The 12,182-nt window shown below is 38.8% G+C and overlaps 1 protein-coding gene and 1 non-coding gene across 2 annotated transcripts in view; one reads left to right on the top strand and one right to left on the bottom strand.

The window, feature by feature from the left end:
• CLIC4 (chloride intracellular channel 4) overlaps window positions 1–12,182 on the top strand; it is a 92,805-nt gene that overhangs the window by 24,007 nt on the left and 56,616 nt on the right. The gene's annotated exons all lie outside the window — the stretch shown is intronic.
• On the bottom strand, window positions 7,286–7,392 carry LOC115932229 (U6 spliceosomal RNA). Its single transcript, XR_004068545.2, has one exon. It is a non-coding gene; the product is annotated as a U6 spliceosomal RNA (small nuclear RNA).

The following is a 12,182-nucleotide window of genomic DNA, read 5'->3' as shown; positions in this document are numbered from 1 at the left end:
AACCATTAAAGCAGATCTCAATATGGCTAAATGGTAATAGGATTTCTTCTGATTGGCTGGTTAGAGAGATTGTAGTAGAACGGAATGATGGAATAAATCTGCTTCTGGTCACAGCACATGTCCTTCTCAAATAAGGACTTTGAAAAGTCCCCCAAAGCATTCTTACAATAATTATTTCCAACTCTTGTGCTCCTTCTTTTTTTTTTTTTTCTCTGAGACGGAGTCTCGCTGTGTCACCCAGCCTGGAGTGCAGTGGCGCGATCTCTGCTCACTGCAAGCTCCGCCTCCCGGGTTCACGCCATTCTCCTGCCTCAGCCTCCCGAGTAGCTGGGACTACAGGCGCCCGCCACCGCGCCCGGCTAATTTTTTTGTATTTTTAGTAGAGACGGGTGTGCTCCTTCTTAGAGCCCTTTGCAAGCATTCCTAAACACTCAAGCCCTTACGAACGTGCTATGCTTCTGAAGAGAAGAACTATATACACACATCTGTGGCGCATCTTACTATAAATACTTTGGAATACAACTAATTGTGTAAAAAGTTTAGCTTAACATATTTCGGGGTTTTAGGGATCAGTTCATGAAACTAAATGTTCTCCAAGCCTAAGTTGAAATCTGTTCTGAATCCTTCTCTGACCATGTTGTTCCTTTAGCAGAACTACTCTTTCCTACTGTTTGGGGCAGTTTGTGCATTTTTATATTCTGCCACTCATCTGAATCACCTTTAATTACATTTTTGTTCCAGGCTAGAATGTAAATTCCAGGAGATCAAGGATAAGGGATTATTTTCTTTTTTCTTCTTTTTATATTTTAAATTTAAAAAATTATTATGTTCTTCTAAAGACTAAGGGACTATTTTCTTCATCTTTTATATCTACCCCCTACCACAAACCTTTATATATAGGAGATAATTCATTAATTCAGTAAGCATTTATTAGTGTTTTTTGGCAAATTGGTGTGCATAGTATAGGAATATAAGCATGTAAGAGAGAATATATTAAATATTTTCTGTTATTGTGTTCTATATTACCTCATAGTAAAATACCAGAGATAAAAGTAGTATACAGTTATTGAACTTGAGACATGTAATTGGGGTTTTGTAACTAGCTGCTCACTATATAGCTATTGGTCTAAACCTAACAGATTGGTTTAGAGAACTAGAATATTATGTAACTGGAAGGCCAGGTTCAAGTCCTATGTGTATCCTAATTGATCTGCTATCTCATGTATGTGTATCCTAATTGATCTGCTACCTCATCTGTCAAGTGGGTGTATTTCTTGGAGGTGATGTTCAGTCCAGTTTGTATTATTTTATATGCCAGGGTAGCCTTAGGCTTGGCTTAAGCTTAGGCTTAGGCAGAAAGTTGAGCCCTGAGATTCCAACGTCAGATCCAGAGAATTAAATTCTCATAATTAGAAGCAATCTATTAGATAACAAAAATAGAGCCAATACAAATTCTTCATGATAATGGAGGCAGTTTGCCAAAGAAAGAAAAAATATTTCAGGAGTGAATTCTTTGACCTGAAAGAATATATTTTATTTCCCAGGTGAACTCCTGAAAGAAAGTTTAAGGAAAGATTTTGTTTGTTGTATCTAAAATAAAGCAGACACAGAACCATTCTTCTTCTTCTTTTTTTTTTTAAAGCCAGTCAAATTTATAGAATTTTCCTTCATCATATTTGAGTAACCTGTGCATTGAAATCCGAAGTAAAATATTTCAGTAAGAAACATCCTGCTATGTTATACTCTTCAGCTATTTGAAGTTTTAGGTCAGCAAAGAAGATAGGCAAGAATTCTGAATATTAACTTTGACAGCTGAAATACAGTGTTGAATATATAATTTTTGCAGAAACTAATTTTGTAATGTATATATAGAGAGAGACGGAGTCTTGCTCTCTCGCCCAGGCTAGAGTGCAGTGGCACGATCTCAGCTCACTGCAGTCTCCGCCTCCCAGATTCAAGCGATTCTCCTGCCTCAGCCTCCTGAGTAGCTGGAATTACAGGTGCCCGCCACCGTGTCCAGCTAATTTTTGTATTATTAGTAGAGACGGGGTTTCACCATCTTGGCCAGGCTGGTCTTGAACCCCTGACCTCATGATCCACCCACCTTGGCCTCCCAAAGTGCTGGGATTACAGGTGTGAGCCACAGCGCCTGGCTGATTTTGTAATATATTTTAATGAACATTTAAAAATACATAATCCAAAATTAAAACAAATGAGGAAGATTCATTAATTTATTCATGTTTGTTGAGAGCTAATATTTTATACTATTAATAAAATATTGTATAGCATTTTCATGATTGCAGTTTTTCATTGTTTATTGTCATCTTCATTAATCCATTGTTCTTAGTCATTTAGAGGTCTGAAATATGGCTTTAAGCAATATTGTGATATATATCCTTACAGCCAATTTTCTGTGCATGTCAAGCAATTGTGTTTTAAAAGTCCCCCACATATCTCATTTACCCTCTGAATTCTTTATTTTCCTTTTGTTTACTTAAACTGTAATCTCTCTTTTTTCACACTTCACCTGGAATGTAATCTCTTAAAAAGAAAAAACTTTCTGCAGAATTTAGGTTTTTTACAAAGGGAAAATTGGATTTTTGACTCTACTACTGAACTCTTGGTGGAGTGTCTAGTTAAAATTGGTCTGAGAACTTGATGAACAGAAATAGCTGCCTTAAGCATAGATGGGGAAGAATAATATTAATTTCTTGAACATTTCATTGTTTTCTTGTACTCTTGGGATTCTTTGTGAATCTAGTTTATACTACAGTATAATGTGTATACCCTTAAGAAAAGTGGGTTGCTGCATTTTGACTTGCAGAAGCATTTCACCTATCTCCCAACATAGTTGTCTTTAGTTGATAAACAAGGGAAGACCCTGGCAGTTAGTGAATTTATCTTTGGTTAGCAGATATTTTTTAAAAATGAGGGCTAGACAATGAAAAAGTTTGAGATGCACCTTTTTTTTTTTTTTTTTTTTTGACAGGGCCTCACTTTGTCATCCAGGCTAGAGTGCAGTGGTAAGATCATAGCTCACTACATCCTTGACCTCCTGGGCTCAAGTGATCCTCCTGCTTAAGCCTTCTGAGTAGCTAGGACTAAAGGTGTGTACTACCATATCTGGCTAATGTTCTTATTTTTCATAGAGATGGGGGTCTCACTGTGTTGTCCAGGCTGGTCTCAAAACTCCCAGCTTCAAGTGATCCTCCCACCTTGGCTTCCCAGAGTGTTGGGATTACAGGTGTGAGCCATTGCACCCAGCCAGAGATGCACTTTTTTTTGATGTAACCAAAGTGAGAATAATTATAAAGGAGCATGTTTTTTATTTTAATTTTAATTTTTTTTGTTGTATAAATGGAGTCTCCCTCTGTGGCCCTGGCTGGAGTGCAGTGGTGCGATCTTGGCTCACTGCAACCTCTGCCTCTTGGAGTCAAACAGTTCTCCTGCCTCAGCCTCCCGAGTAGCTGGGACTACAGGTGCACACTGCGACACCTGGCTAATTTCTTTTGTATTTTTAGTAGAGACGGGGTTTCACCGTGTTGCCCAGGCTGGTCTTAAACTCCTGAGCTCAGGCAGTCCTCCTGCCTTGGCCTCCCAAAGTGTTGGGATTACAGGCGTGAGCCACCACGCCCAGCTAAGTAACTTCTTTTTTAAATAAAATAATCATGGATTAATATAATAAAAACAAATTAGTGTTCTGTGTTTCTGAAATTAAGTCATTTAGTGCCAAACTTTCACATTCTAAATAGTTGTATCTGAAAATATCTTGACTTCTCTTCCATTCTTTAAAGATGGTTTTGTTGGAAATAGAATTTTGAGTTGATTTTTATTGTTGTTATTGTTATTCTTTCAGCATTTTAAAAAATGTTCTTGACTGGGCATGGTGGCTCATGCCTGTAATCTCAGCACTTTGGGAGGCTGAAGTGGAAGATCTCTTGAGCCCAGGAGTTCGAGACCATCTTGGGCAACCTAGTGAGACCCTGTCTCTACAAAAAATTGAAAAAATAGCTGGACATGGTGGCAGGTGCCTAGTCCCAGCTACTTGGGAGGCTGAGGTGGGAGGATGGCTTGATCCCTGGAGATCGAGGCTGCAGTGAGAGCTGCGCTTCAGCTTAGGTGACAGAGCGAGACCTTGTCTAAAAAAAAAAAGAACCGAGGGCAGTGGCTCATGCCTATAATCACAGCACTTTGAGAGGCCAAGGTGGGTGGATCACCTGAGGTCAGGAATTCAAGACCAGCCTGGCCAACATGGTGAAACCCTGACTCTACTGAAAATACAAAAATTAGCTGGATGTGGTGGCGCATGCCTGTAATCCCAGCTACTGGGGCAGCTGAGGTGGGAGAATCGCTTGAACCCAGGACGCACAGGTTGCAGTGAGCCGAGATCACACCACTGTATTCCAGCCTGGGTGACAGAGTGAGACTCCATCTCAAAAAAAAAAAAAAAAAAAAAAAAAAAAAAAAGAAAGTGATTCCATGTTTTCTGGCCTCCATTACTCCAAATGATAATTCAGCAGTCATTCAAATTATTATTTCCTTGTATGCAGTGTGTTGTTTTTTTCTAGCTACCGTGAAGATTTTCTTTTTCTTCCTTTCTTTTTTTTTTTTTTTTTTTTTGCTTTTCATTATTTCAATTATGATATACTTAGGTATGGCATTTTTTGTATTGAATCTGCTTGATGTTCATGAAACTTGAATCTGTAAATTTATCTTTATTTGGGAAAATTTTGGCCGTTATTTCTTGAAATATTTTTTTCCTCATTGTCTCCTTCTGGAACTCTAAAATATAAATGTTTTAGTATTTTCCCGTAGGTCTTTGAGGCTCTTTTTTTTCTGTTCTTCAAATTGAATAATTTCTTGGTTCTGTCTTTATGTTCACAGACCTTTCTTTCTTCTCTCTCTGTTTTCTTTCTTTCTCTTTCTTTCTTTCTTTTCTCTTTCTTTCTTTCCCTCTCTTTTCTTTTCTTTTTTTTCTTTTCCTTCTTTATTCTACTGTTAAGCCGATCTAGTAATATGAAAAAATAATTTAGATATTGTAGTTTTTAGTTCTAGAATTTACATTTTTGTGTGTGATTTCTTTCCCTACTGAGATTTCCTATCTTCCTTTATTTTGAGCATATTTTTCTTTCGTTATTTGAACATAGTTACCATAACTGCTTTAAAATCCTTGACTGCAAACTGTAGAATCTGGGTCATCTTAGGGTAGTCTCCTTGATTACTTTTTTTTTTTTTTTCTTGAGAATGGGTCAGGTTTTTCCATTTCTCTTATAGGGAGTAATTTTGGATTATATTCTGGATATTACAAATGATAAATGATAATTTATATATATAAATTTTGTTATGCCCGTCTTAAAAGCATTGATTTTCTTTTCTAAAGCAGGCAATTGATTAACTTACCTGAATTCAAGCTGCAAAACTGTCCCCCCATAGTAGGTGGCAGTGTACATTTCAGTTCAGTTCTCTTAGCTGGCCTACTTGGAGCCTGCTCTGTGCATGTGTGTTTCACGGATCAGCGAGAGATTTAGACAGATTTATGCAGATTTTAGGGCTCCCCTGTGCTGGTTCTCTCTCTCTCTCTTTTTAATGGTGTCTTACTTTATTTTCTTTGCAGTGGTGATGGTTGCTCTAGACTGTTTTTTGGCTTTTAAAGTCAGCAGAACTGTGAATTTTCCATTGGAGTTTTAGCTGCCCTGCATGGTGCAAGGCTAAAAGATAAAACTTGGGGAAACTTGTCCAGTGCAGTTCCCTTCCTCCAAGTGCCAACTCCCCTCCAATATTTGCCTGCTTTTGTCACTCTCCAGTGCCTTCAGGTGGTTGTTTTTGTCTGGAAGTTATAGCTGTTATGATAGGCAGAGTTGATCCTATAGGAGGAACTGCCTGGTCTTACTAGAAGACTCAAATTTATTTTTTTAAAAACAGAAACCTTTAAATTTTAGAATAGTTTTAGATTTATAGAAAAATTGCAAAAATAATACAGAGTTCTGAAATTTATTTTAAATGAAAGTATTTCTAAAATATATTAATGCTTCCTTGACTTTTGAAAATGCTGAGTTTGGCCAGGTGTGTTGGCTCACACCTGTAATCCCAGCACTTTGGGAGGCTGAGGCAGGTGGATCACCAGAGGTCAGGAAACCCTGTCTCTACCAAAAATACAAAAATTAGCTGGGCATGGTGGTAGGGGCCTGTAGTCCCAGCTACTCGGGAGGCTGAGGCAGGAGAATCCCTTGAACCCAGGAGGCGGAGGTTGCAGTGAGCGAAGATCATGCCATTGCACTCCAGCCTGGGCGACAAGAGCAAAACTCCGTCTCAAAAAAAAACCCGAAAATGCTGGGTTTAACTGCCAATTAATGTCAACATTCTGAATATAAATTCAGTAATGCAGCAATGGCCTCGGGAGCCATTGAGGCATGTAAGACTATTTTTGTCTTTCTGCTAAATGGCCTCAGCTATTGTGCTTTTCGAACCTAAATCTCCTTTGTGTGTGTGCATGTGTGGATGGGTGCATGCGTGCATGTGTGTGTGTATTTTGTATTTCTTCCTTTGCCAACTTAGCTCTATTGATGCAGCCCATTTCCTTTAATTTTCTATTGTAATTTGTTGTGGCTCAGTACACCAGATAAACTGTTAAAATTTGTTTGAAATAAGAATAAATCGTTTCAGGCCGGGCACGGTGGCTCACGCCTATAATGCTAGCACTTTGGGAGGCCAGGGCGGGCGGATCAAGAGGTCAGGAGTTCAAGACCAGTCTGACCAACATGGTGAAACCCTGTCTCTACTAAAAATACAAGAATTAGTCAGGCGTGGTGGCATGTGCCTGTAATCCCAGCTACTCGGGAGGCTGAGGCAGGAGAATCGCTTGAACCTGGGAGGTGGAGGTTGCAGTGAGCCGAGATCACGCCGCTGCACTCTAGCCTGGGTGATAGAGCGAAAAAAAAAAAAAAAAAAAAAAGAACAAATAGTTTCTGAGAGCTTGAATGTTGAGTTAATGAGTCAGGTACATCATCTTTAGTATCTGGTCTTGGTGACATTGGTGCCCAGAGGCCTTTTCTCTAGATGCCTGCTGTCGATACAATCGTCGCTACCTATACATGGCTATTCAGTGTTTGAAATATGTCTAGTTTGAGTTGAGATGTACTATAATTATGAAATATACACCAGATTTTAAAGATGTAGTACAAAGGAAAGAATGTAATAACTTTTTATGTTGATCATGTGTTGAATGATGTTAGATATATTGGGTTAAATAAAAAAATTTAATCACACTTGTTTCTTTTACTTTTAAGAAAATGTGGAATGCTTCACAAATTTGTGCATCATTCTTGAACAGGGGCCATGCTAATCTGTTTTGAATTGTCCCAATTTTAGTATTCATGCTGTCAAAGTAAGTACTCTTTTTAAGTCTTCAATATGGCTGCTAGAAAATTTAATATAACATTTGTGGCCTACATTATATTGGTCGTAGCTCTGGTAATTTATTTTACTTGATAGTAGTGTCTATGAGTGAGATGGTGGTGGTTCTGTAAGAATCTTGAGATCAAGCAGGTGAGATTCTAGCATCTCCTTCTTTGCTCTGGTGTAAGAAACTATCATAGTGGTTGGTAGATAGTATGGACCTTGGAGTTTAAACCTCAGTTTTGACACTCCTCAGTTGTATGACCTATGACAAATTACTGAGCTTCTCTGAACCTCAGTTTCCTCATCTGAAACTCATATGAAACAAGGAAAACAACCCCTAATTTCATATGGTTATTGTGAAATACATAAAACTAGTTTTATATAGTGCATGTCAACTGCAAAATACACTACTCAATAAATAGTAGCTTTTAACTTGTTTCTGGACCATTTTGGTAACATTTTGATTTATTGTAGTTGATACTTATAGGGAATATAATCAAGGTAGATCCAGACTAGGAAAAAAGGACTGTAGCTTTCGTCATTGTTTTTCTTTCTTTCATTTGTTGTCATTCAGTTTTTTTCCACCACTAAAGAATATGTCTTTGATGAAGAATTTGTAAGAAAAAAGGATGGACCCTCTGTAAAAAGAAGAGATATTGCCTCCGGACAGTCAATATTTTAAATTATATGATTTATTAGTTATTCTGAAGAGATAATAGACTTTGTTCCTCCTTTTAGGCTTTTGATGAGTAAATGTGGACAAGCAGAACTCGTTTTCATCATGGGTCTGTTGTGCCTAGATGGAAAGTCTGGTCATTGTACATCTGACAGTTTGTTTTAAAAAGTGGTTCTGGCTGAGATATTTCAGATTTGATTTTCCTACAGATTAAAACCTTTCTTTCCATCTTCAGCATATACTTCAAGCAAGTAACAAAAGTACTCAAAAGAAACTCACGACATTAATTCCATTTGTTATTTCATCTAGTAGTTTTTGAATGACTACTTTGCATTTAGCATTTATTTAAAAGAAGTTCTATTATATTTAAGCAGTTTAACATTTTGGCACTGATTAGAGACAGTAATGAGATTATCATGTATAAACATTAAAAAATAATTTTCTTAAATCTACAAAGAATAGAAAAGAAAAACATGCTTGTTATAAAAAGACAAATAGGACACAAGTATATAAAATTAATACCCCCAGGCTGGGCATGGTAGCTTACGCCTGTACTCCCAGCACGTTGGGAGGCCAAAGTGGGCAGATCGCTTGAGCCCAGGGGTTCAAGACCAGCCTGGGCAACATAGTGAAACTCTGATTCTACAAAAAATAGAAAAATTAGCCAGGCATGGTGGTACGTGCCTATAGTCCCAGCTACTTGGGAAGCTGAGGTGGGAGGATCGCTTGAACCCAGGAGGTCAAGGCTGCAGTGAGCCGTGATTGCGCCACTGTACTCCAGCCTGGGTGGCTGAGCGAGTGTTTGTCTCAAAAAATAAAATAAAAATAATCTCCTGTCCCTGCCTCTCCCCAGATCTGTCCCGAAGTAAACAATGTTAATTTTGGTTTATAGCCCTCCATACTCGAGAAGTATTTCCAAGATGTAAATGCCAGGGTTACAGATCTGTGGTATCTCTTAAAGGGATTTATTTCCCTTTCCATCCTCCAGCAAAGTATAGGCCTACCCTTACTCCCATCTTGAGGTTTCCTTGACCCAGTTGCTCAAAGCAGATATGTAGGAATTACTTGATTTCTTTCTCCCGCTTTCCACATCCAAACCATCCACACGTCTTTAGGATTATGCTACCCCAATTCAATTTAATCTACAATTTTCTTTCCATGTCCATTGCTTTTACCTAATCCAAAGCACATTTCACCACAAGAGGACACCCAGCTTCAATTCTTCATCATTTGATGCCTCTGACCTGTTTTCCATATGGCAGAGTGTTATTTATTGTCTTAAATGGAAATCAGATTTTGCCCTTATCTTGCACCCATCAAAACCCTTCAGTGGTATCCTGTTACCCTGTTCTGGCATTCCTTACCCCCTTTCCCCTCCCACCAGTGGAAGCTCCATGAAGTCAGGAATATGTTCTCTGGCACATACTGTTTTATTGAGCACTTAACCACATGCTGGACAATATTTTAAGAGCTTTTAATCTATTAACTCATTTATATTCATGATAACCCTGTGAAGTAGGTATTCTTCCCAACCATTATATGTACAAAGCAACTAAGGCCCAGAGAGGTTTAAGTAACTTACCCAATATCACATTCATGCTTAAGTAGAAGAATCAATATCTCAAACCAGGCACTCTGCCTTCAGTCCTTGCTGTTAAATGTTGTATTAAATGCTTTTTTTCGACATAGTAGGTATTTGGTAAACATTTGTTAAGTTAATGAATAAATTGTTCCCTCTTTGCATAAAATTCAAACACTTAATTTGGTCTAGAAAATCTTTCACGATCTGGCCCCTGCCAACACCACTTTCTCATGTACTCATGGCAGTCTTGTCACACTGGCTCTTTGCATGGCTGTTTCCTTCTCATTTTTTATGTCTAAGAGGTCTTCCATGGTCATCTAAAGTAGGTGCTTCTTGTCCTCTGTCTGAGTACTTTGTTTTACTTTAGGCAAATCATGATTAATTGTTAAATACATGGTATAGGCTTGCTATTCTCTGGGAATTTGTAAGAGATGCAGAATCTTGGTTGTCACCCCAGATTTACTGAATCGGAATCTGCATTTTTACAAGATCGCCTAATAAGTTGTGATGACATCAGAGTTTGAGAAGCTGGGATAGAAACTGAAAGGACAGCTGGGCACGGTGGCTCATGCCTGTAATCCCAGTGCTTTGGGAGGCAGAGGCGGGTGGATCACCTGAGGTCAAGAGTTTGAGAACAACCTGACCAACATGGAGAAGCCCTGTCTCTACTAAAAATACAAAACTAGCTGGGCACGGTGGCGCAAGCCTGTAATCCCAGCTACTCGGGAGGCTAAGGCAGGAGAATCGCTTGAACCTGGGAAGTGGAGGTTGTGGTGAGCTGAGATCGCACCATCGCACTCCAGCCTTGGCAACAAGAGTGAAACTCCATCTCAAAAAAAAAAAAAAAAAAAAAAAAAGAAAGAAATTGAAAGGACAGGTAACTGAATTTTTTTTTTTTTTTTTTTTTTTGAGACAGAGTCTCACTCTGTCACCCAGGCTGGAGTGCAGTGGCACAATCTCAGCTCACTGCAACCTCTGTCTCCCTGGTTCAAGCAATTATCCTGCCTCAGCCTCCCAAGTTGCTGGGACTACAGGCACACGCCACCATGCCCGGCAGATTTTTGTATTTTTTTTTTTTTTTAGTAGAGATGGGGTTTCACCATATTGCCCAGGCTGATCTTGAACTCCTGACCTCGTGATCCATCCTCTTTGGCCTCCCACAATGCTGGGATTACAGGTGTGAGCCACCGCGTCCGGCAAGGTAACTGAATTCTTACAGTGAGACTTGAGCTTGACCTGAAGCACGGGTGTGGCAGTGATCATTTCAGGGAGGTTAATGTGATTGTAGTCACATAAGGGTCCAGATTTATGTGGCCTTATTGTACAGGATGAACGGGAGTGGGGGTGGAGCAGTGCTGTGGGTTCTCAAGGACATCAGTGGGGAAGTCATTCTAGGAAAAGAAGATGGAGAACTTTGTGAGACCTATTTTTTTTTTTTTTTTAAAAGACGGAGTCTCGCACTGTTGCACAGGCTGGAGTGCAGTGGCGCGATCTCGGCTCACCACTTTAAGGGAATCTCCTGCCTCAGCTTCCCAAGTAGCTGGGATTACAGGTGCCCGCCACCACGCCCAACTAATTTTTTGTATTTTTAGTAGAGACGGGGTTTCACTATGTTGACGAGGCTGGTCTCAAACTCCTGACCTCGTGTTCCACCTGCCTTGGCCTCCCAAAGTGCTGGGATTACAGGCGTGAGCCACTGCGCCGGGCCTTGTAGGACCTAATTTTTAAAGACTATTGTACGCTTTATGGTTTTTATTTTTAATGAAACTATTATGTTAGGTAATTGATCATAATTTGGTCATTTACTGAAAGAAACAGCAACAGATAACCTTTGAAAACTACTGGAAGGTGAATCATCTCTCCCATTCAACATTTGAATGACTTCAATTCACAGTGACTTAGACTAAAGCAAGAGAACATCAAATGTACTGTTATAAGCTGAACTACTAACCCAGAGGAGGAACCACTGGCAAGCCCATAAAACTGAAACTCACAAAACCATGATTTATCGGGAGATGTTTATGTCACTTTTGAGAAAATATTAAACAGGTGCTTTTTTATTTGTAGTAAGGTCATGGAGTATATTTTGAGTTTCATTGTATTCTAAATTGAAATTTTGTACTTTTAGGGTATTCTGAAATTCTTAAGTGATTCAGATTAGACTTTGGATGCTATAGGTAATGCAAAGGCAGAAACCATTTCTTCTCTTATTCATCACCAGATCTCTGGTGTTTAGTATAGGTCCTCACATGGCTGGTGAATGAATAAAAAAAAAAAGTTTTAATTTTAAAAGATTGATATCTATCTGCTCTTGAAGATAATATATAAATGATGGACAATAAAAGTGAACTGTAATGTATTTAGAAACTATTAGGACTGAAGTGGAAACTAGATTAATAATTTAAAAAACACTTTATTTGGAAATAATTTCATACTTACAGACAAGTTACAAGCATAAGAGGTAGGACACAGTGGCTCTGTAATCCCACCGCTTTCGGAGGCTGAGGCAGGAGGATTGCTTGAGGC

Source organism: Gorilla gorilla, chromosome 1 (genome assembly GCF_029281585.2).
Source record: "Gorilla gorilla gorilla isolate KB3781 chromosome 1, NHGRI_mGorGor1-v2.1_pri, whole genome shotgun sequence".
Lineage (NCBI taxonomy): Eukaryota > Metazoa > Chordata > Mammalia > Primates > Hominidae > Gorilla > Gorilla gorilla.
This window is presented reverse-complemented; position numbering and strand designations above follow the sequence as displayed.